Raw genomic sequence first — 26836 nt, forward strand, 5'->3', positions numbered from 1 at the left:
CAAGACTCGACAGAGTAGTCAGCTGAGCTGGTTCAAAGGCCCAGTGGCACAAAACAGCAATGGGATGCTTGAGGAAACTGCAGGAAGTTCAGGATGGAGAGGAGAAAAGGGGAGTCAAACGAGGTCAGATGCCAAGGGCCCTCATATGTAGGGTAGACACTCTTGTGGAGGCTCTGAGGAACCACTGAAGGACCTTAGGCATCACGGTGCGGGCTAATATCCGAGGATTCAGAGGTTTAGACAGATCCGACTTGGAATCTTCACTCTATTACAAGCTGTGGTTTTGGCACAAGGCAGATAAACTAACTGCCGGAACAGGCTAGAGAAGCAGCATCAGGGACAGCCAGAAACTTGGCCTATGACAGACACGGCATAGCTGATAGTGGGGAGAGTGTACACCATTAAAAAAATGAGGATGGTACAGTTCTCTTTCCATGGGAGGAAAAAAGGAATTAGATCTCTACCCGACAGCAAGCACAAAAACCAATCCTACACGAACAAAGACTTAAAAACGCAAAAATGACACCTTAAAACCATTCTAAGGAAATATAGGAGAAAACATTTATGACCTTAGGGTTAAGATAATTTTTAATTTAAAAGCCCCAGGAAGCAAGAAAAGAAAAGACAGATAAGTTGTGCTACATCAAAATTTAAAACTTTTGTGCATCAAAGGACATTATCAACAGAGAGAACAGGTAAGCCACGGAATGGAGGGAAGTAATTGCAAATAACCCACCCGATAAGAGAGTAACATCCTGAATATATAAAGAGCTCCTGCAACTCAACCACGGCCACAACCGGAACCACAACAAAAAGCAGCTTGATTGAAAAATTGGCAAAGGACATTTGCCAATGGACGTTTTTCCCAAAAAAGTAGACAGATGGCCAATAAGCACATGAAAAGATGCTCAACGTGGCTAATCATTAGGGAAATGCAAATCTAAACCACAATGAGATAACACTTCACACTCATTAGGATGCCTGTATCGAAAAGCCGCAGCACAGCAAGTGTTGGCATGGAGGTGGAGAAGTGGGAACCTTTGTGCGTTGCTGGTGGAGATGTGAAATGGTGCCGTCATCACGGAAAACAGCGTGCAGTTACTCCAAAAACCGAAAATACGATTACCACACGATCCAGCAATTCCACTTCTGGGTAAATATCCCAAAGAAGTGAAAGGAGAGAGGAGTCAAACAGACATTTGTGCACCCGTGTTCATACAGCATTATTCACAATAGCTAAAAGTGGAAGCAACCTAAGCGTCCACCCACAGATGAATGGGCAAAAAAAACCCCACGTATATATAATAATAATGTGGTATATACGTACAACGGATTGTTATTTGCCCTTAAAAAGGAAGGAAATTCTGGCACATGCTACCGTATGGATGAATCTTGAAGACATTCTGCTCAGTGAAATGATGCTAGTCGCAAAAGGCCAAATAGTGGGTATCTGAGGTACCCAGAGTAGTCAAATTCGTAGAGACAGAGTAAAATGGTGGTTGCCAGGGGTCGGGAGGAGGAGGGCCGGGGCAATAAGCGTTTAATGGGAACAGAGTTTCAGCTTGGAAAGACGGAGAAGATCTGGAGATGGATGGCGGTAACGGTTGCACAAGAACAGGAATGTACTTAATGCCGCCGAACGTACTCCTAAAAATAGTTTAAAAGGTGAAATCTGCTTTAATTGTATTTTATTACAGTAAAAAGGCAAAGGCAACCACCGCCATAAAGATCGATAACTGGAAAATATGAAGTGCTTCCACAAAACTGTAAGGAAGTCAACCTGCCCAAGTGAGAGAAGGCCGTGGCACCCACCTACATACGTCACGGAACAGGAGACTGAAGTGGCCAGTAAGCATGAGAAAGGGCTCAATCTTATTAGTGATTGGCGAAATGGAAAAGAAGACCCCACCCCCCCCCAATCGTCATTGTACACCCACTAAATGGCAATGTTAAGAAATCTGATTATACCAAGAGTATATGGAACAATCAGAACTCAACCTGCGGGTGGAGGCATAAGCAAGAAATTTCGTTAAAAGGGTTAGTCTTTAAATAAATATTTTTAACATTTTCTGTGTTAACTCTTATAACAAACTTTAGACATTTGTTTTCCGCACTAATATAAAAAATGCAATAATACTTTCATTCATTGAGAAGGAAATTTCCTTTCTTACCCATATTGAAAACATATGTCTTAATTCTTGCTAGTTTCAAAATCCACCTATGGCCTTTACAATCATCTCTTTACCACAAATAAATATAAACTATGCGATAATCCTACTCAGTAATTATGTAGGAAAAATTCTTTCTTAACAATATTCAGGGCATGTAACAGTTCTTGGTCATTCAATACCCACACAGATGAACCTTCCGATAATGCACGCCTTTGAGTTCTTTGACCTAATCTCCAAAACCAATTTTGTCCTCTCCCCTACTTTTGCCATTCACTTACATGTTCGTACCCCAGATTCTGTCATCCCCAACAACTGCAACATCTATATAATATGAACAATTGTAGACTTGTATAGGAGCTATGTGTCAGACCCTGTTCTGAAAGATTTTAAATAAACTTATTATATAGGAACTCATTTATCCTGAAAACAAACCTATGAGGTAGATACTCTTATTATGCCCCCTTCATAGATGAAGACACTGAGACACACAGATGCATAATCTGTCCATGGCTCCACAGCTAGTGATCGGATGATTAATCAGAATTGGATCCCAAACATTATGGTTCCAGAGCCCAGGATCCTAACCACTGCTCTGTACTGTTTCTCCATCTTTCCCAACATTAAACCTCTACCGCCTTATGTTTGTAGCTCACTCCCGTTCACACCACAGCTCAGTCCTCTATCAGGACCTAACATCCATTGAGTGGAACACTTTCCACTGTCGCCTGTCTCCACTCCCTGTCCTCAGTTTCCTCCTTTCCAGCTAAATCCCTGGTCAATCCTTATACCTACGCCCTTGCATATATACCTTGCCCCCTTCTCACTCTGTCAACGTGCATGGCTAACCCCAAGCCTGGAAAATCCAACTCTCCAGCTGTTCAGCCACGACCATGAGTACTAGTCTCACTTTTAATTCCTGATTGCTATGACGCTAATCTAGGCTGGGCTGTACTGCTGCTTGGCAGTGATATTTCCCTAGTCCATTCACGGGCCTGCTGTCAGGAAACAATTCCAAGCCTTCTCCTCTGCCCTCAAAAGGCAACACCTCCTCCACCAACATTACCCCTAACTGTGATACAGGTCAGTCTATTAAGAGTAAACCACGCCCTGACTGCAATAACTGATTCAGGAATGAGCAAATGATCCAAACCAGATGAGAGACACTCCTCCAGAGGACGTTTCTGCCAAGCTACTGAGAAAGATTGTCTCAGTCCACTGGGGTTACTAACCTGGTAGTGAATCCAAGATTATAAGACGCTACCTTGCAGACCCCATGAAGAGAGCCTACCAGGAGAAGGAGACAGAGGCCAGATGACACTGCCTGAGCAACCTTTCCCCACTCCCATCCAGCTGTACCTGGCACTAAACACCCTTTGAGTTCTTTAGGTAAGCGAAGACATCCCTCTTTTGTACTTTGGCAAATTTCTGTCACTTGTCACTGCAAGAATCCCAACCAGGAGAGGAAGCAAAGACCAAGGGCTTTTGTGAGTATGGTATGCACCTGTACTTCTCTGATTTTCTGTGATTGGGGCCCAATCACATAGCCAGCAATGAGAACAGGACCCTGGCTCATGTCTGTGGGTCTAAGACACGGCCAGGCTCTCCATTCCTACTTGAGACTTGGTTACAATAGATTAATTATAAAGCTAAGCCTGATACAACAGCTAGTTTTTCTTCTTCTTCCTTGGCTTTCTGCACATCTATATCCCACTCCTGAAACAAGGTCAGAAACTACCGAGAATATTCGTGGCAAAGCTTCTGCCCATAAAACATAATAATGAGCAATGTCATGCTGCGTATCGCTAAGAAAAAAGTAAACACCATCAAAACAAAATTGATTTGACATAAATTATACTGTAAAGGGAGAAGGGAGTAACTGCAGCTGAAGTCTGCTGATGGCAAACAGGAGAATAAAATGATTTACTCTCATTCCTGGAGTATTGGTCTCTAATTGGCTGAGAGAGTAGCTATCTCATATTTTCAAGGGTTTTTGAAAACCAAGGAAGATTTATTGTACTATAAATCTGCGCTCTCCCCAAGTGCTCCCTCCAAGCCCGTGCCCACCCTAGGTGTCTTCTGAGGTAGAGACAGCACTCCTGTACGTTGGGAGTGCAGACACGTTAAAGAAATGGGGACATGGTCAATGAGCGATGCCGGGCAAGGGTCCTTTGCACAGATCAGACTGTGCATGTCCTCCTGTCTCTCGTTGGACCAGCAGGAGACAAAGCAGATGGTGACAGTGGCCTCCTCCCTCCAGGGCTGCAATGGACAGCAAGCACCTGCCCCGGGACATCTGAAAGTCAGGCCCCTCTGTCAGATTCTTGCCCCTACGTTGGCACAGAGGCCCGTCCCTGCCCCTGGGTCCCCAAGGGACGACGTGCTGGTGGGGAGGCCTGATATGGGCATGACAAAAATAAGTGTCCCTCCCTCTGGAGGAGCCAGCCGCCTCGCCTGAGCGGCAGCGTGGCTGATTGGCACAGCGAGCATGCAGGAAGCAGGGTGAGGGAGGTCCTCGTCCGGGCCACGCTCCCTGGAGGGACTGCCCTCCCACTGGTGGTGCCAAGGCTGGGGACCCGGGCTGAGGGTTTCCGGTTCCTCCGTTCAAGGACGTTTCACAGGTCATCTCCCTGGGAATTCACAGAAGAATACAGGAGTGAGAAACAGGTGCTCAAGCCTCCACCTTCCTGATGTAAGAGAACTTGCCAATTCCTAGTCAATCTCCTCCTGGGCGCCTTTCCACACCCACCGCCCGCCCTCCACCTTCCCCTTGCAGAGGCATAGCGGTCGTCCTGAGTGTTCTGTGTAAAGCAGACCCCCTCCATTTTCTAGGTGTTTTTTTAAAGACACGTGTACTGTACGTATCCTTAAATATCTTTGCTTACTGTTGTGCTGTGTGGGTATGATAAGAAATTGTATCACATTCTCTGTAGGATTCTGCCACCTCCTTTTTCACTCAACAGCGTGCCACTGACAGTGTCTATATTATTACATGTAGTCGCAGTGCTTTCGCTTTCCCTGTGACATGATTGTGGAACCACTCCTCAATTCCTTCGTCCATTTGCTTGTCCATGGACATCTGGATTCTTTCCACGTTAGAGCCCTTCAAAGCAGTGATGCTAGGAACATGCTAATGTCTGTCATACTGCACCACGTTTTGTGGCGTTTAAAGGAGTGGAATTGCTAGGTCACAGACTGGATGAGGATTCCACTAAGCTAAATTGATTCCAACTTATGCCTCCACCCGCAGGTTGAGTTCTGATTGTTCCATATACTCTTGGTATAATCAGATTTCTTAACATTGCCATTTAGTGGGTGTACAATGACGATTGGGGGGGGGGTGGGGTCTTCTTTTCCATTTCGCCAATCACTAATAAGATTGAGCCCTTTCTCATGCTTACTGGCCACTTCAGTCTCCTGTTCCGTGACGTATGTAGGTGGGTGCCACGGCCTTCTCTCACTTGGGCAGGTTGACTTCCTTACAGTTTTGTGGAAGCACTTCATATTTTCCAGTTATCGATCTTTATGGCGGTGGTTGCCTTTGCCTTTTTACTGTAATAAAATACAATTAAAGCAGATTTCACCTTTTAAACTATTTTTAGGAGTACGTTCGGCGGCATTAAGTACATTCCCGTTCTTGTGCAACCGTTACCGCCATCCATCTCCAGATCTTCTCCGTCTTTCCAAGCTGAAACTCTGTTCCCATTAAACGCTTATTGCCCCGGCCCTCCTCCTCCCGACCCCTGGCAACCACCATTTTACTCTGTCTCTACGAATTTGACTACTCTGGGTACCTCAGATACCCACTATTTGGCCTTTTGCGACTAACATCATTTCACTGAGCAGAATGTCTTCAAGATTCATCCATACGGTAGCATGTGCCAGAATTTCCTTCCTTTTTAAGGGCAAATAACAATCCGTTGTACGTATATACCACATTATTATTATATATACGTGGGGTTTTTTTTGCCCATTCATCTGTGGGTGGACGCTTAGGTTGCTTCCACTTTTAGCTATTGTGAATAATGCTGTATGAACACGGGTGCACAAATGTCTGTTTGACTCCTCTCTCCTTTCACTTCTTTGGGATATTTACCCAGAAGTGGAATTGCTGGATCGTGTGGTAATCGTATTTTCGGTTTTTGGAGTAACTGCACGCTGTTTTCCGTGATGACGGCACCATTTCACATCTCCACCAGCAACGCACAAAGGTTCCCACTTCTCCACCTCCATGCCAACACTTGCTGTGCTGCGGCTTTTCGATACAGGCATCCTAATGAGTGTGAAGTGTTATCTCATTGTGGTTTAGATTTGCATTTCCCTAATGATTAGCCACGTTGAGCATCTTTTCATGTGCTTATTGGCCATCTGTCTACTTTTTTGGGAAAAACGTCCATTGGCAAATGTCCTTTGCCAATTTTTCAATCAAGCTGCTTTTTGTTGTGGTTCCGGTTGTGGCCGTGGTTGAGTTGCAGGAGCTCTTTATATATTCAGGATGTTACTCTCTTATCGGGTGGGTTATTTGCAATTACTTCCCTCCATTCCGTGGCTTACCTGTTCTCTCTGTTGATAATGTCCTTTGATGCACAAAAGTTTTAAATTTTGATGTAGCACAACTTATCTGTCTTTTCTTTTCTTGCTTCCTGGGGCTTTTAAATTAAAAATTATCTTAACCCTAAGGTCATAAATGTTTTCTCCTATATTTCCTTAGAATGGTTTTAAGGTGTCATTTTTGCGTTTTTAAGTCTTTGTTCGTGTAGGATTGGTTTTTGTGCTTGCTGTCGGGTAGAGATCTAATTCCTTTTTTCCTCCCATGGAAAGAGAACTGTACCATCCTCATTTTTTTAATGGTGTACACTCTCCCCACTATCAGCTATGCCGTGTCTGTCATAGGCCAAGTTTCTGGCTGTCCCTGATGCTGCTTCTCTAGCCTGTTCCGGCAGTTAGTTTATCTGCCTTGTGCCAAAACCACAGCTTGTAATAGAGTGAAGATTCCAAGTCGGATCTGTCTAAACCTCTGAATCCTCGGATATTAGCCCGCACCGTGATGCCTAAGGTCCTTCAGTGGTTCCTCAGAGCCTCCACAAGAGTGTCTACCCTACATATGAGGGCCCTTGGCATCTGACCTCGTTTGACTCCCCTTTTCTCCTCTCCATCCTGAACTTCCTGCAGTTTCCTCAAGCATCCCATTGCTGTTTTGTGCCACTGGGCCTTTGAACCAGCTCAGCTGACTACTCTGTCGAGTCTTGGTTGGCATGCCTTCCTTTGCCTACCGCTGCGACTTGTGCAGCCTTTCTCCTCTCGCCACATTGTAATCCACTCGTGGGTGTGCTAATGAGACTGTACTGTTTTGCCTCACTGAGACCATGCTGGAAACTTGCCTAATTCGACCAAGCAGATTTAGAATCTATAACTCCAATTGGTCGCTGATTACCCTGAAGAAAAGCATTTCCATAAGCTTTACTGCCCTTTGAAAGTATACGTACCCCTGATTCATTTAATTACCTTAATAACCCTCTGGAAGATGAATTATTGCAAGCCCACTTTACAGTGTAAGAGACTGGGGATCAAAGAGGACAAATATTTACCCACGTTCACAGAGCTGCACAGTAGAGAGAGCTAGGATCAGACCTTTGCACCCATTGCTCTCCCCTGACCCTCACCTGTCCCTGCTCCATCTTGCCTTGCTGCTCCGGAAACACACCACAGCTTCAGCTATGAATCATGAACTCTAGCAGTGTTTGCACCTTCCGATGATACAGAAAATGGTTCCTAGAGTGTGACTGCGGATGTGGGAGTCCATTAGAAAGTTGCCCTTTTCGATGTAAATTGCAAGACAGATTAATCGAGGAAGGTACTGTCTTTGATGTTTTGGAGTGCAGCTAAGAGTTATGAAGCGATAAGCCCGTTGAAGAGTTCACGCAGACCAGTCCAGAAGCAAAGAAAAAGAGGCCATCCTCAACAGAGCACAGAGCAGTAGTCCAACAACCCGAAAGTGGTGAGCAACCAAATTTTCAGGGACGTTCTGATTCTGTATGTCTGGTGTGAGGACAGGGCTCTGGATTTGTAACAAGCTCCCACAAGGGACTTGGATAATTAATAGAGATAATGTAAGGTGAGTACGGTGGCAGGTCCTATATCTACCTAACCGTTCTATCCTTTGCTCTTTCATGCTTACTAACAGAACCTTGACCCCGTTGCATCTGGAGGTGGACACATGACCCAGTTCAGCCTCTGAGCTGGCCGTGATACAGATCCCAGATGATGCTGGCGGCATTTCTAGGAAAGCTTCATGAATTGGACAGACACAGCTGGCTTCCCCCTTTGATCTTTCCCCTTTGTCCTGCCAGGAATACAGTTGCAATGCTTGTGACCTTGGAGACAAAAGCCACATTTAAGGATGGCGGGGCAAGAAGCTCTAGAGAAGAACCAGGTTCCTTGAGCTGTAGCACTAGCCCTGCGCTGTCTATTCTTACTGCGCGTTAACTGGCGTGAATGAACCCCCTGTTTGTCTAAGCCACTATTCGAAATGCAGTCAAACGCAATTCATAATGATAGAGCAGTGCGTAACTGAAATTTATTTTTAACCAACTTGCGTTAGATACGGTAGGCTATTACTGTAACATTTAAACCCAAACATGTATCGTGACTCAAAACTAGTTCATTTATTTCTCCTGCAACATTTCCAGGACAGTGAACAGGTCGTCCCGGTGGGCTTTGTCCATGCACTTCTACAGGGGCCCAGGCTGTTGGAAACTCTGCCACCTTCAACATGTGGCTTCCACGGGTGCCCTGGAGGTGGCTTCCTTTGCAGTGTGCTAGAAGAAGAAAAGAGCACAGCGGTGCACCAGATACAAGGCTTTTATGAGCTAGGCCTGGCAGTGGCACACATCATTTCCACTGACAGCCCATTGCCTAGATCTCAATCACATGGTCACACCTAACAGCGAGGAAAGCTGGGAAACGACACCGACATGGGGGCCCAGGAAGAAGAGGAGAGCAAGGACTCAGGCGGGGAGCTAGGAGTCCCTGTGATCCACGTCTCTCCAAAATTAATATAAAACCTGACTGTACTGGGGCTTTTTTTGTTTTTTAAAGAGAAACTCACAAAACTGCCCTAAGCATGGACTGAAAATCCAGCACGAGATTAAGTGAGGCTTTGACACTTGTGAACGGTGAGAAATTGAACTAATTTCTTGACTTCTCTAAACCCCAGTGACTGTCTTACTATCTTGAAAGCACAGTAGGGGCCAGCCCCGTGGCACAGCAGTTAAGTGTGCACGTTCCGCTTTGGCGGCCTGGGGTTCACGGGTTCGGATCCCGGGCACGGACCTACACACTGCTTGTCCAGCCATGCCATGGCAGGCGTCCCGCATATAAAGTAGAAGAAGATGGGCACGGATGTTAGCTCAGGGCCAGTCTTCCTCAGCAAAACGAGAGGAGGATTGGCAGCAGATGTTAGCTCAGGGCTGATCTTCCTCCAAAACAAACAAACAAACAAAAAAGTAAATAAATAAAATAAAAAACTAAAGGCACGGGGGCTGGCCCGGTGGCGCAGCTGTTAAGTGCGCACGTTCCGCTTCGGCGACCTGGGGTTCGCTGGTTCGGATCCCGGGTGTAGACATGGTACGCGTTGGCAAGCCATGCTGTGGTAGGCGTCTCGCGTATAACGTAGAGGAAGATGGGCACGGATGTTAGCTCAGGGCCAGTCTTCCTCAGCAAAAAGAGGAGGATTGGCAGTAGTTAGCTCAGGGCTAATCTTCCTCGAAAAAAAAAAAAAATTAAAGGCACGATAATAGTGTGTGTCTCACAATATTTTGGACGAAATTAAGTGAAATAATGCACTCAATAACATAAAGCAAGCACTGAAATATCCATCATAGTATAATTATATTAATGTTGATAATTATATTATGACTGTAACAATTATTGTATTGTCATTACGATGGCCACTGTTTTAGCCACTGGTGTACAATTTTGCGACTATCAAACATTGAATGCGAGCTAGTGCCTACTATATATTTCATCGCAGAAAAGATGGTGTTTAAGGCTACAAACTTGTAACGAGGAGTAAATAAGCCATGGAGATCTAGTGCACAGTGTAGCGCATGCAGTCAACAACACTGCACTATAATGATGCGATGTGATAGATATTGCTTCAGTGGCAACCATAAGCCGATATACAAACACATCGGAGTAACACGCTGTGCACCTTAAATTTACAAATTGTAACATCTCAAATTTATCAAATAAAAATAAATTAGTATTTTAATCATGGGGATTAAATATAACATTCTATTAATGAATGTGGATTCTGGGTGGAAAATATAATATTTCTTTCAAGTATAAGCATTATTTAGAATATGTCAAGTGCCACAGGGCCTTCTTATTCTTTAAGGCAGTGTTTCTCCAGAAAAGGTCAAAGACGATGACGACAGATAATTTGAACAAAAGGCAAACACCGTGTGAAGCCTGGTTGGCCGCTCTCTCTTTGTTTCTTTCCACGCCCTCTGGCTTCCACACCCGCACATTCTCCTGTTATCCTCCATCACTCTGGCAACTTCTCGTTACCATTGACTCATTACCATTGCTAGCGCTTTCTCCTCAAATGAGCCCTCACCATCATGTGAGGCGTTGCTCAGGACTTGGTTTTACTTGGTTCTCTCCTCAGTTTCTACCCTTTCCCTAAACATTCTCATATGTGCCCACGGTTTCAATTCCCATTTGCATCAGAGATGCTCGAAGTGTGGTATCAGAATCACGGGAAGGGGAGTGTTAAAATCCAGATTCCTTGGCTCTATCCAAGGCCTACCCAATCGACTCTGTGGGTGGGCACTGGCAATCTGCATTTTAAATAAATTCTCCAAGCTGCTCTCAACCCCACTCAAGTTGGAACCTCCGTAGTTGTCAAGGAGGGCCTGGCTGATAGCAACAATGGCAGCTCAACATCTCCATCTGGTGGCTCCCTCACGCCATTGTCTCGGTTTTGCAAATGCAGCCCACGGATGTTAGGAAACCAGTAAAAATCTGAAAAACGGGAAAGAAACGGAAACAAAGGACATTAATGGAGTATCTGTTCCACGAATAACCAAGACTGAGTTATAAGATCGTTTAACCTTGCTAACACCAAAGTTGAACTTATCTGTATTAAACTTTTAAGGAGAAATCAGATTGATGCCTTTCAATCCTCCTCCAACTACGTGAAAACACAGGTATGGATGACTCCTGTCTGGAGATCAACACACCACGTTTCGACTTCTTATGGTGGTGCCAAGACGATTCAATGAATTTTCAAGCTATCCTTCCAGAGGTCAGCTAATAAAGAGCATTCCACTTTCCAAAAATAATTTAATATGGAGCACTCTTGGTTAACGTAAATTCTACCGTTAAGTCTTTGCTCTAATTACAAAAGTGATAAATAGTCACTGTAAAATAATTTTCATAAAATACAAACTCTATGAAAGAAATGAAATTCATGCTTCATTCCACTATGCAGACATACTATACAATTCTAAATTGAGGGATATTATTTACTTTCATCCTTCTCCCTTCTCCTCTGTCTCTCTCTCTCTCCCCCGTACATTATTTTTTAAAACACTTCACTTTTTGGTGCCTGCCTTAATTTGCTACCAGCTCTGTAATATTCTTTTCCTGGTTTTGATCACACATTTTACCTCTTTCATCTAAGATTCAGAAGCAAAGCTTCAATATTTTATTCGGTCTGATCCCACTTTCATATTGCCTACTTCGAGTAATAGGTTCACGCTAAGCCAACGGTTTATGTTTTACTTCTACTTCTCTTCCTTTATAACGCTCAGCACTTGGTTGGCTCTTGTGAGCACACCAACGTATTGCGTGTGAGGTGACTCACGATGGCCATTCAATGGGGTAAGAATAGTCTCTTCAACTCTTGCCTCTGGGACAACTGTATATCCACATGCAAATGAAGGAAGTCGGACACTTAAGTTACGCCGGACACAAAAGTCACTCCCTTAAAATGGACCCAACACCTAGATATACGAGCTAAAATTATAAAACTCGTAGAAGAAAACATAGGAGTAAACCTTCATGACCTTGGATTTGGCAAGGATGTCTTAAATGTCAGACCCAAAGCAACAAAAATATAAAATAGGTAAATTGGCCTTCATCAAAGCGAAACTCTTTTTGCATTAAAAGACACTATCAAGAGAGAAAAGATACCCTACAGAGTGGGAGAAAACATCGGCAAATCGTAGATCCAGTGAGAGCCTAGTTTCCAGAATACAGAAAGAGCCCTTACAGCTCCAAACAAGTGACCAAAAAAAAAAAAAAAGAGCCAAGAATAAAAATCAGTAAATGATCTGAATATGCATTTGTCCAAAGAAATATACAATTGGCCAAGAATCACATGATAATATGCTCAACGTCATTAGTCATTGGGCAATGCAAATCAAAACCACCATAATGACTGTTAACCACCATCGGGATGTCTAAACTTTTTTAAAAAGGAAAAGAAATTGTTGTTGAGAATGTGGAGACATTGGAAGCCTTATCCATTGCTGGGGGGAATTTAAAATGGTACAGTCGCCATTGAAACAGGTTGGTGGTTCCTCAAAAATTTAAACACGTAATTAGCACGTGATGCAGCAATTCCATTCTTAGAGATACACCCCCTCCAAAATTTAAAACAGGCATTCAAAAAGCACAGGTACGTGAATGTTCATAGCAGCACTATTCAAACAACCTAAGCTGGAAGCAACCCAAATGTCCGTGAACTGATGAATGGGTAAACGTACTTCGAAATAGCTGTGCAATGGAATATTATGCAGCCATAAGGAGTGTTACCACGTGGACGAACTTTGAAATCATTATTCTAAGTGAAAGAAGCCAGATACAAAAGGTCACATAATGTGTGATTCCATTTATGTGAAATATTCAGAATAGGCCAATATATAAAGACAGAAGGCATATTAGCGGTTGCCAGGGGTTGCAGGGCACAGGGGACGACGAGTGACTTCTTAACAGCTGTGAGATTTCCTTCGGGGCTGATGCGAACCTTTGGTAAGAAGAGGGAGGTGGCGGTTTCACAATATTGTGAATTTACTTGACGCCACTGAATGGAATGGAATGGTTTGAAATGGTTAACTTTGTAACGTGTGAATTTCAGTTCAAAAAAAGTTTTCTTAGTTAAAGAAAACACCTTTTAGACCAATGTAATAAGAAGTTCAGGTATTTTGAAAAAACTAAGCAATTCATTTTAATGTACTCATTTAAAAATAACATTAAGCCCATTCTTGCTTACATGTAAATAGGCTTTATGAAAAAACTACTATATTTTTGAAAACGAACCAAAAAAAGGATTGAAAGCGTGGCACTGCTTTACATTTTTGCAAATCTATTTAATATCTACCTGAATAGGAAAGGTCTGGATTTTCTTACCTGCTTCCTCATTCCACCCCTTACCATCTGCTGCTTCAGTGGAAGGGAACCAAGTAATCTGGATTCATCGATACCGAGCAGGGGAAGGAAGACCTCACTGGTCCCCCAACAGGGTCTCAGGAACCACCGCCCCCCGCCCCCCAGGGTTCTCAGAATGACCACTGGGCACTGCCAAAGTCCCATGTTCTTTCGTGATGTTAATCAGCCCTTTGAGAGCAGAGATGCTGTTAACTGACTTGACACAAATGGAGACTAGGGGACAGAGACGTTAGGGCACAATGTGGAAGTCACACAGCTGAGGAGAGGCAGAGCTGAGACTCAAACCCACATCCGCCTTTCAGAAAGTCTCTCTGACTTGAAAATCTCGACCATGAATGCACCCCACCATTTGCCCCCCTCCAACACTACACGGGCTAGATGGCAGGTCTTGATCTCTCTCTCTCCGTTGCCCCCGCGCTAAGAACCTGTTGAAAGCCTTCCTTCAGCTGGCACACAGCTGTATAAAAGTCCAGCGCGCCCTTTGCTTGTGGATTGCATGTGGAATGGGAGGCTTTGTCTGGCTCCAGAGTCCGGGATCCAGAGCTGTGCTGGGTCTCTCTGGAGCCCTCACCTCATGAGAGCTGATTTGGGGCCTCACTTGCCAAATCAGCATTCAGTGGCATCACGTTGGTGGCTTGAAATCAGCCATGATGGGAGTATTTACACCATGGAAATACGAAAATCCTGGAAATCGGAACTGCACTCCACCCTCCTGAGGGCCTGTTTCCAGCACGTCACTGCCCAGGACTGACCACAGAAGGGTCGCGGGGAGCTCATCAACACGAGGAAGAGCTGCATCACGGGGCAGCTCTGTCCCCTAATGTGAGTTACTATGAGAGAGGAAGTGTGTGCTGTGTGTCCTGATGATAGGAGCCCTATCTCTGAGCATAGCATTCACTGCCGGTGTGGTTGCAGCAGTACACGCTGAGCACAGATCCCAAATGTGAGAGGTTCAGCTCTACCTCCCTATTGTCCTAGGTCAAGGACACTTTGGGGAGTTGTCTCTCTTCTCAGGAGTCATGGTGTCCTGGCAGCCCTGTCAATACACATTTGTCCAAGTGTAGACCCAGAGTCCTTTGGTCCTGCCACAACCTGCGTTTCTGGTTTGCCTTCCTCTGACCTCTAGGTGCTTTATCCTCACATGTTTCCGCTCTCCAGGCCATTTTAAATTGACGAGGAGTCCTTGGACCCCACCTGCACAAATACACCTGGCTTCATGTGTCAGGATGATGGGGTTGAAAGGAGGTCGCTAACGGGAACTGGATCCTAAGTGTGTGTGTGTGTGTGTGTGTGTGTGTGTGTGTGTGTGTCTCAAGGGAGAAGAGAAGCTGTCTTCCTTTTATTTTATTTCTTCCATAAGTCATTTTGTGAAAACTCCCCTGCCCCAAACGCCTATTCCGTGAGAACATCAGGTATTGTCTCTAACATTTCATTCATTCATTCATTCATTGGATTGGTCGGGGAGTAATTGGCTGAGAGCGAGATCCACGCTCTGCATCTGAGGATGTATTAGTACTTCCTGGTTTCCATAGAAAGCCAACATCAGGGAGAACGTTTTGATGACACTCTAGTTTCCGTGACAACCGAGGTAAGCCATTCTTTCCTGGCGGCAGAAACATTTAACAAGGATATTTACAGACTGGAGAGATGGAGTAACTGTAGAAACATCGAGACTAGTCGGTGTCTGCTATCAACGTGAGTGTGTGTGTGTGTGTCTGTGTGTGGTGCCAGTGTGTGGTCTTTAGTTGGACATTAGGAGCTCTAATTCCTCTTGTTTTGTAAGAGGAGGGTGGCAGCTCATCCTGTGGGGGGGGGCTAAGGTGGCTGAATAACCTGTCCTACCCCAGGCACGTTTCAGCGTCCTAAGGTTGTTGTTGTGTGAGGGCATTGTCACCTGAGCTGTTGGAAGCAGAGGTCCCCGAGTATTTCTCCTCGTACGCCTCTGCTCAACAACATTGTCTCATGAACCTCTGAAGATGTGGGTTTACTCTTGCACACCTACTTACAGTAAAGTTACTGTGTGTGTGATATGAGAGGGAAAATTTGAAGTCAGCGAATGAGACGGATGGGTAGGATTGGAGGGTCTAACGTAGCCTTGTGTGACCCAGGGGATGATATCGTGCTCACCCTGAGCAGCTGACACACGTGAACTAAGAATCATGTTCTCTAAGAGACGAATTTCCTGTTATCACACCACTAATTACAGTTGGGTAAATTGAATTCAGTCGGTAAATGACTCCTTCTTTATTCTATAAGTGTGAAAAACAAGCTTTTTCCACAAAGGTTCTGAGTTTTGCTGTTGCACGTTTGGAAGTGGATGCTGTTGACGTTGAGGGTTGGCGGTTCTTTTTTTCTGTGTTTATTGTATTACGAAAGAAAAGCATAGCATTTACGGGACGTACTGTTGCATCCTCTGTCAGGGAAGTGCCTTCAGCAGAAGCGAGTTCTAGGTGGAGGATTTCCGCGCCTCTCAGCTCCAGTCCTACGCGCTGCTGCGTGGTGCCGAGACCAGGCTCCGACAACCCCATTTCCCCTCTACCGTCTGACTGCCTGTGAGGGTCCGCCAGTGGCGTCTCCAGAGGGCGACAGGAAGTCTGGAAGTGAGACCGCTGGCTGTACCTTCCTCCCTGCTCCCGCTCCTCTCAGGGTCACCCCAATAAATGGCCCTTCGCACAACAGGGAGAGGGACATGCGATTTTGTGATTTCAGTAGGGACAGTCGGCCCATAAAGTGGGTTTCCTCCAAACTCCAAGGACCCTCTCCATCACTACCTGCCCAGCACCAGCAGACTGGTGAACTCTCTCCTAAGAGATAGGGATCCCAGGTTGGGGGGGGGGGGCTCCTCTCAGACCCTGACGCTGTGGTGCGAGCTCATCAGTTTTCCACATCATTGTTGGGAGGGGTCTTGGGTTTCATGGGTCCCTCCCTTGACCTCCTTTAGAAGCTGCACAGTGCTGGGCAGCCCCTTTTCCTCAGAAGTCTGGGCCAAGCTCTGAGGTCTTCTCCTCCGAGGTCATGGCTTCTCAGAACCACCATGTCTTCCCTTGGTTTTTCCAGAGCTACACGTGCCCACTCTTCCTACCGTGGCGCCCTTCTCCTTGTCTCATTGCTCTCTTTTTGCCTGTTTTGGTCTCCAAATGATTCTGTCGAGCTCTCTCTAATTAAAAGGGTAAGAGGACACTGCCTAATAATCATGTTTGTTTTTCTCTCTTTGCTCTTAAGGTCTTTCCTTTCGCTTTGGTTTCTACAAGTTTTACTGTGCTGTGCCTAGACCTGTTTGTATGTATGTGTGTTTCCGTGTGTGTGTGTGTGTGTGTGTGAGAGAGAGACAGAGTCAGAGACAGAGAAAGAGACAGACCGAGAGAGCATGTATTATACTTGTGGTTTGGCACATCAACTATACCACGTTTTTCTTCATTTTGGAAAATTGTTGGCTACCGTTCCTCAAACATTCTGCAACCCCTCTCTCTCTTCTTGGACTGCAACTGAATATCTCTTACGTGGTTAGGTATATACGTTCTAATAATGAATATTTCCTTCGATCGATATAAGATATACCTCAAACACGTTTCAAATACATTCTCATTGCGTTCTATGCAATGGTTTGGTACCGTTTTGCTACACTTGCTTTCTTTTCGTTCACTCACATCCTGTACTTCACTTCACATCTCCTTGGGATCTTTATATAAGATTTTGGTGCATATGTACATATAAATGTGTCCTCCCTGTGATATTTTACAGCATGGCTTGAAAAATAACGTCTACCCTCTCCACCACTTCCATCCTTGTTCCTCTTCTCTTTTCGATGGAGCCATGTCACGACATTTCTGTTTACCATTGCAGACTTTTCCCTTGCATTTACATGTCTTTCGTATGCTAGGATAAAGTATATAGCATTGGTCTCCATACGAATGTGTGTTTTGCGTGAACTATGTAACTTGTACTTAATTGGTCTCTAGTCAAATTTTTTCCGTCTGCATTTTTTCTATGCCGGTACATGAAGGCCTGCATCAGCCCTTGTGCTGGATATGTAACATACCCTTGTCGGCTTAGAATGTGACTTCGTTAGCCTTTCCCCGTGGATAGCAAGCACCTGGCATAGGTCCAATGTGGTTGTGACGACCTACAATGCAATAACTTATCTTGTGAACGAGGGCAACGCTCTCTCCCCGTGCACGACGCAGGGAAATCAACAGGCTCTGAAATACGCATCTCGTTCACTCTCCTGGGTGGTAGTAATTATGGAGGTCTCACCTGCAGGAAAGAGGAGGCTGCCCTTGACTTTTTATCGCTCAGGCGTGCCTGATTTCGTCAGTGATATACAGGATATCGGAGGTCTCCCTGTGGCAAGTAATAAGGACTGGAGGGATAACAGAGCATCTTTGAAAGAAAGTCGGCCTACTGGACGGGAGGAGCCACCTGAGTTTCCAAAAGGAATGGGAGGGAACTCACTCTAGTCTTAAAATAAGGCCCGGATGAGAAATCCCGACCTTTGCCTTGTTCTTTGCTCAAGTGCTCATGCTTCTCCTTCTCTGAGTAGGTGGCTCTGGAAGCTGTGCACCTGCAAGAACGGGTGCTGTGACTGACCGCTATTTGTTAGGGAAAACGGGGGGCAGAGCTTGGTAATTTGAAGGTGTATGTGTATTTAGAGTCACAGCTGGTCATTTGTAGGTGAGAAACAAGCCCAAATTTTTTTTTATCCCTCTGAGAAAACTGAAGGCAGTTCACGATTTTTCAGTTTGTGATGTTTGGCATTTAAACATTTTATACAAAAGCGACCCAGATCTCCGAGTAGGAGTGACCTCTATGAATTTCTGGAGCGAGTGGCCAACACAAGGGGGAAGGTTTACAGATATCAATTCTCACTCAATCTTGCCACAAATGGAATTCAACCCGAACGAGACCTTTAAAAACTTTTTAAAAAGTCACGTGTGAAAGCTCATGTCGAATTTGTCTGGCAATGGAAAGGTGCAGACATAGGCAAGAATGTATTTTCTTTGTAACTGAAATTACATAAAATGTGCCTTTATAACGAGAAAGACAACTGCCAACCCATCCCTTTATGGAAATACACGTTTTGTAGACAGTTTAAAATCACAAAAACTACAGCTCAAAAGAAGCCCCAATAAATAGGTAGGAATTGTAGGGAGGGGGCGTTGGGGTGAAGAGGAGAGAATTCCTGCCTCTGGGGAGTGGGGGGTGGGGGAGCGATATCAAGAAAAGTGCCCTCATTTTGAGACAACACCTTCAGAGGGTTCTTTTCTTTTCTTTTCTCTTCAGAAGTGATTACAGCCCTCACTGGGGAAAGGACTTAAAGCATAGAGCTTCCAAAAGAGTTCTTCCAAAACTCATGGCTGTTTATTGGAGAAGTAAATGCTCATTCTCATCAAGTCCTTTCTTTCCTCAACCTCAGAGCAAATGGAATAGAACAAATGTTATCCTAGGACTTAAAAATGGAAGCTAGTCCACTTGAGGACTTTATTTCCTGATGGTCTGAAGCTGACAGTGGAGTTATACAGATTGGAGAGTTGCTATTTACACCGTCTCCCTTCTACTTCACTCTGTTTGTTCTCACCGGGCAGCAATGTTTGACTTGATTGTGAACTAAAATACTGGACACATTTTCATACCCAAGCCCTCTGAGGATTTGGGGTTACTTTAAAAGTTAGTTTGGTGCTGTTCAACATTCTATTTCGAGCACATTGTTCCCGGCGTGCAAAAGAGGATCAATATGTACGTCCCATTATCTCTACCTAGTGTCTTTCTGTCCCTCTCCCTGCATATGTCTGTGGAGGGAGAGAGGAGAGCTGCACTCCCATCGCTACACGATATGAAAAGAAAATCAGCTGCAAGATCACGTACCAATCTTCAGTGGCAGATATTTGGGCAATGGGCCAAAGCATAGGATGAGAGGACCATTGAATATTTGATATTTGCATTTAACACCCTTCCCTTCGGATTCTCTCTCTCAAGGATGCATTGCTTTAGCGACCAGAAAAATAACTGTAATTGATATTTTGGCTGTCTGTCGAAAGTACTCCGTTAAAGTGTTTAATACTTGAAAAGGTGTACGCAAATGTGAATACAAGAGACTATTCAAATAGCTTGTACAATTTTAGAAGAGACCTTTTTAATACCTTACAGAACACATGATAGCGTAAATAGAACACAAATTCTAGACCCCGCGGACTCATATATTCGCAGTAAGCATTCCTGGGCGCTTAGATTACTGATGCTTAATATTTTCCCTACGTTCTAATTTTAAACGTCTTTTTGGATTTCCCACGTGTGTTTTTAAAATAAGGAATGAAAAGGAGCTGAAAACAACACCTACAGTGGAAGCAGAAACATTTGCATGCACATGTAAAGGCAGAGAGCATGAATTACATGCATCAATAACACGCATCTTGGGGCTCTAACGTCACTCTGAGTGTGACTGTGTGTGTGTGTTCATGTGTATCTGTGAGAGAGTAAGTGTGTGTGCGCGTGTGTCAAGTGTGTGTCTTGCAGTGTGGGCAGCTATCTGGTCAGGCCCTCCTGTTTTGTGTGATGGGCTGTCGGGTCCTGCCGCAGGGAGACTGCAGCAGCTGAGTCACCTGTTTTTCCTTCTCCCTTTTGTTCTGTGTCCTCACATGACACATGTGCTCTGAGAGCCGGTACACTGAGTTCTCTAAAGCAGAGGACGCGAAAGCTGCATGATCGTGCACCCTGGTCCAAGAAAAAGTTTGTGTGGGTTACGCCCAAAGGATGTATATTTAGTCATCACGCATTTCATATTATGAGCACGTGCAAAGTCGCACACACGTGCATTTACTAGGGAAATAATATTTGATATTATCAAACATACCGTTTGAAACAGATAGTGGGTGAGCTAAAATCTAGAAGCGAATTGTAATACGTATTTGTAGAGCGTATACAGAAAAGTAGAACCTATTAACAGGGTATTTCTGGGTGGGAAGAGAGGAATTGAGAGAACAATCGCATCTTCTGCATGACACACATCTGAATGTTTGAAACTTAGAGTTCACTAGAGTTTTTAAATATCAGGGAAACCACATTGTAAAGAGATTCGCAAAAGCGATGTGAAAAACAGGCACTGACGTGAAACGGTGATCAAATATGCTCTTGAGTGAAGAACTATAGTCCTAGGTAATACGTGCAGGTATGTGTCTATGGAGGCACAACAAATGTGTGGGAAGCCCATACACCGTCAAATCGAGGGTGAGCATCTCTAGTGTACTGTCTCCCGTCGGTATCTCCCGACCCGTTTTATATTCCCCGCAAGCCCATTTAATGTTACTTCAGAAGCACGAGAAAAGGAAAACACTAACATTATAGACCCCATTTTTGTTTCACATGCACACACAAACACACACAAGTTGCTATCGTTCAATCTGTGTGCCCAAGGCAGACGAAGGCTGTCACGAGAGCAGTAGTTCCCGCTGTTCTGAAATAGGAGGGACTGACACAAAGTAAGTAGCTTAACACGGAAATGTTTTTGAAATGCAAAAGAAGGAGGAAAAGAAACATAGCATCTACCTTACGCATGAGATTTAACTAGTATTTCTGTTCCAGAATAGCATGCATTCCAGAGTTGGGGAAAGGAAAGTGATGAATCAATCCCCATTTCATTGGCTTAATTTCCTATCTGCTTTTGGATTTTTCTAGATTAACATTAGAGGTGCAGAGGTCCTGGGTATCTACATTTGAAGCCGTTTGACCCCTGGAAGAACAGTGCCCTTCAGAAGCACGGAGCAGGGTAAAGGGTCTGCCGGGCAAGCAGTTGGAGTGTGCGAATCAACAGATCCAGCTACCAACAGGACCACACCTACCACGATCCACGTGGCCTTGGTAAGACTTTCCCATTTCACTGAACATTTCATTTGCAGTCATTTCATGTTGACGTTTGGGGTGTGGTTGGTTTTGCTCCTCGCTCTACGGCCGCTTCTTGACACAGAGTTGGTGCTGGGGAAAAAGCCTTTGAAACCACCCTAGAGAAACGAAGAAGTGCTGGTCGCAGCCAACGGCCCGTGCCTGCAGCAATCCTTGTGAAGGGTGGCACCAGCAACCACCCTGATGATCTTCATGAACCTCTGAATTCCAAGCTCAGGCTCTTGAACACGACGTTGTGCTGACACCTCGTCCCTGTAGGTCAGAGATCACCTCTGGGTTCCTTGGGTGCGCTGGGCGGCGCCAGCACCCTCGAAAAGAAAAACTGACATTCCCCTAGGATGAGCCCCGAGGAGCCCAAAAGGCACAGGAGGTCCAACAACCAAAATGAGACCCTGGACATGACACCCACCTCCCCACACAGATGCTGTTTAATATGCAGCAGGAACAAATGGGGCAAGAGGTTGGGTTGGGAGGGTTGCAAAACTCCTCAGGTATCTTCAGGAACTTTTTCCCAGATACTTGCCATGTTTCTAGCCCCCTGTCTGATACACACGCTTTATATTTCTTTATCTCTCATCGATTCTCACTGACCAACATTCTTCTACTTTCACAGGAGGAATTTCTTTCTGACACTCTTCTTCTTTTCCTTTCCCATATTCCAGTATTCCCCAGCATAGTCCGTCCAAAACACGAGTTCCAGCGTCCCTGGGAGACTCAGGGGGAGAAGGACAGGCCAGACAAGCTGTGAAACCTTCGCAGTCCTCGGCAAAAAGGTGTGGGGAAGAACGCTGTTCTAGGCAAGATCTGCCGCAGCTGCAGGTATGACAGCCAGACCCCTCCACCTCTATGAATTACCTCTTGACAGGAAAGGCGAATCATAATGGAGGCCACATATGTCCTCTGCAACTGGAAAGGCCTCTTCTGGCCAGCAAAGGTTTTATCCAGATCCGGGATCCCGCCAACAAATAAGAGAAAAAAGGCACTTTCTCTAGAAGTTCAAATACTCTCAGTCGATGAAAAAATTAGAGTGAAAAGCACAGACATAAAGATCCTAACTGAGTCTCAAATTGAATCCATGGCCTCCTCGCTAGTGGCCCAGTCGGAGGCCAGTGTCCCACCGGGAGAGGAAGCGGCCTACAGAAGCGCCCTTACAGTGGCCTGGGAGATTCTGAGTGAGAGAGCAAATCTGGGTCGGGCAAGAGCGTTAGACGATCCAGAGACCACCACGCTGTCTCAGAAGAGACTGCAAAGGCCATCTCGTAGAAAGTATTGGAAGCCCAGAGGGAACTTACCGAGGAGCCTTGGGAAAAGCGAAAACCCCAAATCACCGTGGGTACGTTCAGAGAGGGAGGGTAGCAAATCACAGGTGCACACAGCCGTCGCTCGTATTCCCAGGGAAATGCGAACAACATCCTCACAAAGCTCCAGCGTGTGCCCAAACTTCCCGTCACTTTCAGAAGATGACCGTGAGAGAGAGGGCAAGGAAAAGAGGGACAGCTCAAGAGTTATGTCCCTGCACTGCACAGCCAAGGAGGAGGGTGCAGGTGCTCAAGACGGAGGCGTCCTTCCATCTCCGCCACCAGGTTTCATCCTCACGGTGCCCAAGGCTCTGCAAGAAGGGACGCACAACAGCGGCCCAAAGACCCTGGCTGTCTCTTCTGAATGCTCTACCTTCTCCGGGGGTGTTGAGGACCCTGGAGAGGGTGCCTGGAAGCCAGGCTTGGAAGGTGCGGCAGCAGCCTCCAGTGCCCCTAACCTGAGGCTGCGTTGTTCACTCCGTCTGGCAAATAGAAAAAGGAAGCTTCAGGGACCAGAGTCTGAGAGACGACTGCAAGAACTTCGACCTTTAGTCGACTCAAAGGCGGTTAATCCCACCACGACTCCTAAAAAAGATGTCGGCAAGGAAGCAGGACAACCGACAAGCATGGCCCTCCCTCGGGAGCCGGGTCCCATTGAAAGAGGAATGATGGTCTGGTTTAAATTTCAAAATCACCCATTTTGGCCAGCAGTGGTAAAGAGCGTCAGCCAAACAGAGCAGACGGCAAGGGTGCTTTTGATAGAGGCAAACATGCACCTCGAAAAGAGTGGCATTCAAGTTCCTCTTCGAAGATTAAAGCACCTGGATTGTAAAGAGAAAGAGAAACTGATAAAGAGAGCCAGGAAAGCGTATGAGCAAAGTGTGAACTGGTGCTTCTCCCTGATTTCCCACTACAGAGAGGGGCTCGGTCGCGGGTGTTTTGCGGGCTCCTTCCTGGACTATTACGCTGCTGACGTCAGTTACCCAATCAGGAAAGCCATCCAAGAGGGCACTCTGGAGATTGATTTCCCACGGGTGAATTACGACGACCTGGACGATTCTGAGGAGGAGACATCCCTGGGCGGGAAGAGGCCCTGCAAGAAAATTCTCCCTGACCGGATGAAGGCCGCTCGGGACCGAGCCAACCAGAAGCTAGTGGACTTCATCGTGAAAAGAAAGGGGGCTGACCATCATCTTCTGGACATCGTCAAAGGCAGGAAGCAGTCCAGGTGGCTGGCATCATTTCTGAATTCAAACAGGTACGTGATCTGCGTTGAAACGTACCTGGAGGATGAAGACCAGCTGGATGTGGTGGTAAGACATTTACAGGAAATCTACAAGCAAATGGACAAGAGAGTGCTGAATCGGATCAGAGATGACCGAGTGAGTTTTGTTGTGGAAGTTCTTCTGCCAGAAGCAATCATCTGTTCAATTGCTGCACTTGATGGATTAGATTATAAGGAGGCAGAAGAAAAGTACCGGAAAGGGCCACCCGTGCATTCCCGGGAAAAAGAACTATTTGATAAAAACCTCTTAAAGGAAATGAGAAAGAGGTCAGCAAGAAGGAGCAAGGCTCAATAACTCCCCCCGCCCCCCGTGCCCACACCTCAGCAGGGAGGCCTCCTGTATATACCCTTACCGAGAAACCCTGTCTTTACGAAATCTGTGACCCTTCCATTCTCTATGGCACGTAAATACGTTCTGGAAAGTCGAGACCTCGGGAACGGGCTGGATTCATTTTGGACCCATCCCTAGCATTTGTGGGTGTCACGGTCATCATCATTTCTTGCTCCCAAGCTCTTCACAGACTAATTTGTTAAAATATTGCAAACAGTTGTATTTCCTTCTACTTGCCCGGATGTGTCTATCGTCCGGGTGTTTTCATGACATTGCTTTTGGCTATACTTCGTATTTTAATACGGGACTCCCATTCTTTTGTTGCACGAAAAGGCCCCGGTGTCAGATATTAAGCAACGGTCATTTTTAAAATCCAAGATACACTTTTACGGAAACATCACATCGACTTGTCATCCTTTTCATGATACATCGGTATAAATGATTGAATTCCTTTTTAAGACAGCTCCTGAATTTTCCCTGCCATGCTTATTTGCTTGGAAAGATAGACTCAAGAGGTAAAACCAATGACAGAGATGTTTTCTGTCTATCATCACTACCTTCAGATGGTTCTTGGAGAGGCAATCTGAAATCCAAACAAAGTTAATGGATCATCTGCATGTAGTCCACGTGTGGGTGAGTGAAATCTCAGCACACAGTCAACATTTTGTCGTCAGCCTGCATAAGACTTTTAACTCTACGTTTCCCCGAGATTCCATTGATGGGAATAGCTCTTCTTCAATGGCTGAATGGTTCCCCCAAACAGACAGGCTTCTGGCTGTCTTCCTAACTGACCGAATCCCCTACATAGAGCCCACTGTCCCCTGGTGGAAGACAACTGGAGTCATCGTGTACACAGTCAAGCTACTCTAGACCCGGGAGTCCAGGCTGACTGCTAGGAGCCCATCCAGATGGCATAAATTGTAGGAAAGCGAGCACTTTGTTCTGGGCCTGTGTCCCCTGGAAAGCAGGCATGTGTCTCAAACCAAGCAAGCTTTAGCTTTTGACTTCTTCATCAGCTAGCTCCGACAGATTCCATCAGTATAAATGCAGACGGGTAAGTCATTCCAGGCTGCCTGAGCAGCAGATGGACCGGGATCTGGGAACTGGGAATCGGGCTACAGAAAAGTCTCCATTCGGCTGAGTACGGCTGTTGTCGGGATACAATGAAACGTATGTAATTCAAAGATAGATTCTGAAGCCATGAACTGTTTTCCTAAGTCGAAACAAGATTTTTTTGAGGGGGGGAAAAAAAATGTTAGAAAAGCTAGTTTACTTTTAAAAACTGGATGTGAAAATAAACACGAAAGGTTTAACCTGAACCCGAGTGCATTTTGATTCTTGGAGGGAGTCAACAGCCACTCACGGGCCCGTGTTATGTGTTCACAAGGCCGCGTGACTTTCTTTTCTGGGTAAAATTTGCAAAGGCTAGCTGTTTTGATTTACAACAAAACCATTGTGTCTTTCACCTCAAACGTCTGCTTCGCCGTACTTCAGATGGTACAGCTGCGTAGTTGAAATATCTAAATATATATGTATATGTATATTATACAAAATTTTGGAATTTTGACGGATTCATTGTCATCTTTTAAGGTTTATTTATTCATGGATTTTCTTCTCATTCTAAATAAATGTTCACTTCCACGCGCGTTTTCATAATTTTAGAAGAGGGACTTCCAAATTGTATAAGCTTCAGGCCCAACAGCACCCTCTTTGGAACTCTGCCTGGGAGAGACCACGGCTCCTGGGGCATCCTGCCTGGGCCAAGCCACAAGACAGCCTCAGGGTCGTGGGAAGTATTTGGAAACACACCACCTCGACGCCTTATGTGGGCCTTGTGCACGGGAACAGCACACTCTAATTCCTCTATAACATCGTGTCTCTCTGAGGCAAATGTATCACTCAACTTCAGCTTTCTCATGCAGCCACATCTATCTCTACGTTCTAATATTTCCCTCACCACCTCATTCATGCATTCACTCATTCACTCCTTCATAGCACTGTGAGCCAGTAGAGCAAGTAAGATGTGGTTTAAGACTCCGCTCTGAGGATAAATTTCAGGTGCCGTAGAAAGAAGACGACAATCTTGTGACCCAGGTGACAATCTAATTTCTAAGACGGCTGGGATGGACTATTTCATCTTCTTAGTGAGAAATATTTATCAGCATCATGGACTGACGGCCTATATGTGACACCAGAACCCCAGGTTTCCCTATACTTGTGAGATCGTGGGTGCCTCTCGGTTTGGAGTGGAGGGAGAGGACCTGGTCCCTCCTGGGGTGTCATTTACACCTGAGGCATTCACTCAAGAGGGCAGACACACCTGGGACATGCACCTCTTCTCCTTCACTTTAAACTGGGGTCACATGTGGGGTGTGGAGCTTGATTTACGGTCAGCTGTGTGGAC

The 26836-nt window shown here is 45.4% G+C and overlaps 1 non-coding gene across 1 annotated transcript; it reads left to right on the forward strand.

Annotated features, from left to right (window-relative positions):
* Positions 1–15186: 15186 nt before the first annotated feature.
* LOC100064632 (uncharacterized) lies at positions 15187–25751 on the forward strand. The gene is made up of 3 exons (XR_011434593.1): positions 15187–15320; positions 21294–21476; positions 22181–25751. It is a non-coding gene; the product is annotated as an uncharacterized protein (transcript).
* Positions 25752–26836: the final 1085 nt, after the last annotated feature.

This window comes from Equus caballus, chromosome X (assembly GCF_041296265.1).
Source record: "Equus caballus isolate H_3958 breed thoroughbred chromosome X, TB-T2T, whole genome shotgun sequence".
Taxonomy (NCBI): Eukaryota; Metazoa; Chordata; class Mammalia; order Perissodactyla; family Equidae; genus Equus; species Equus caballus.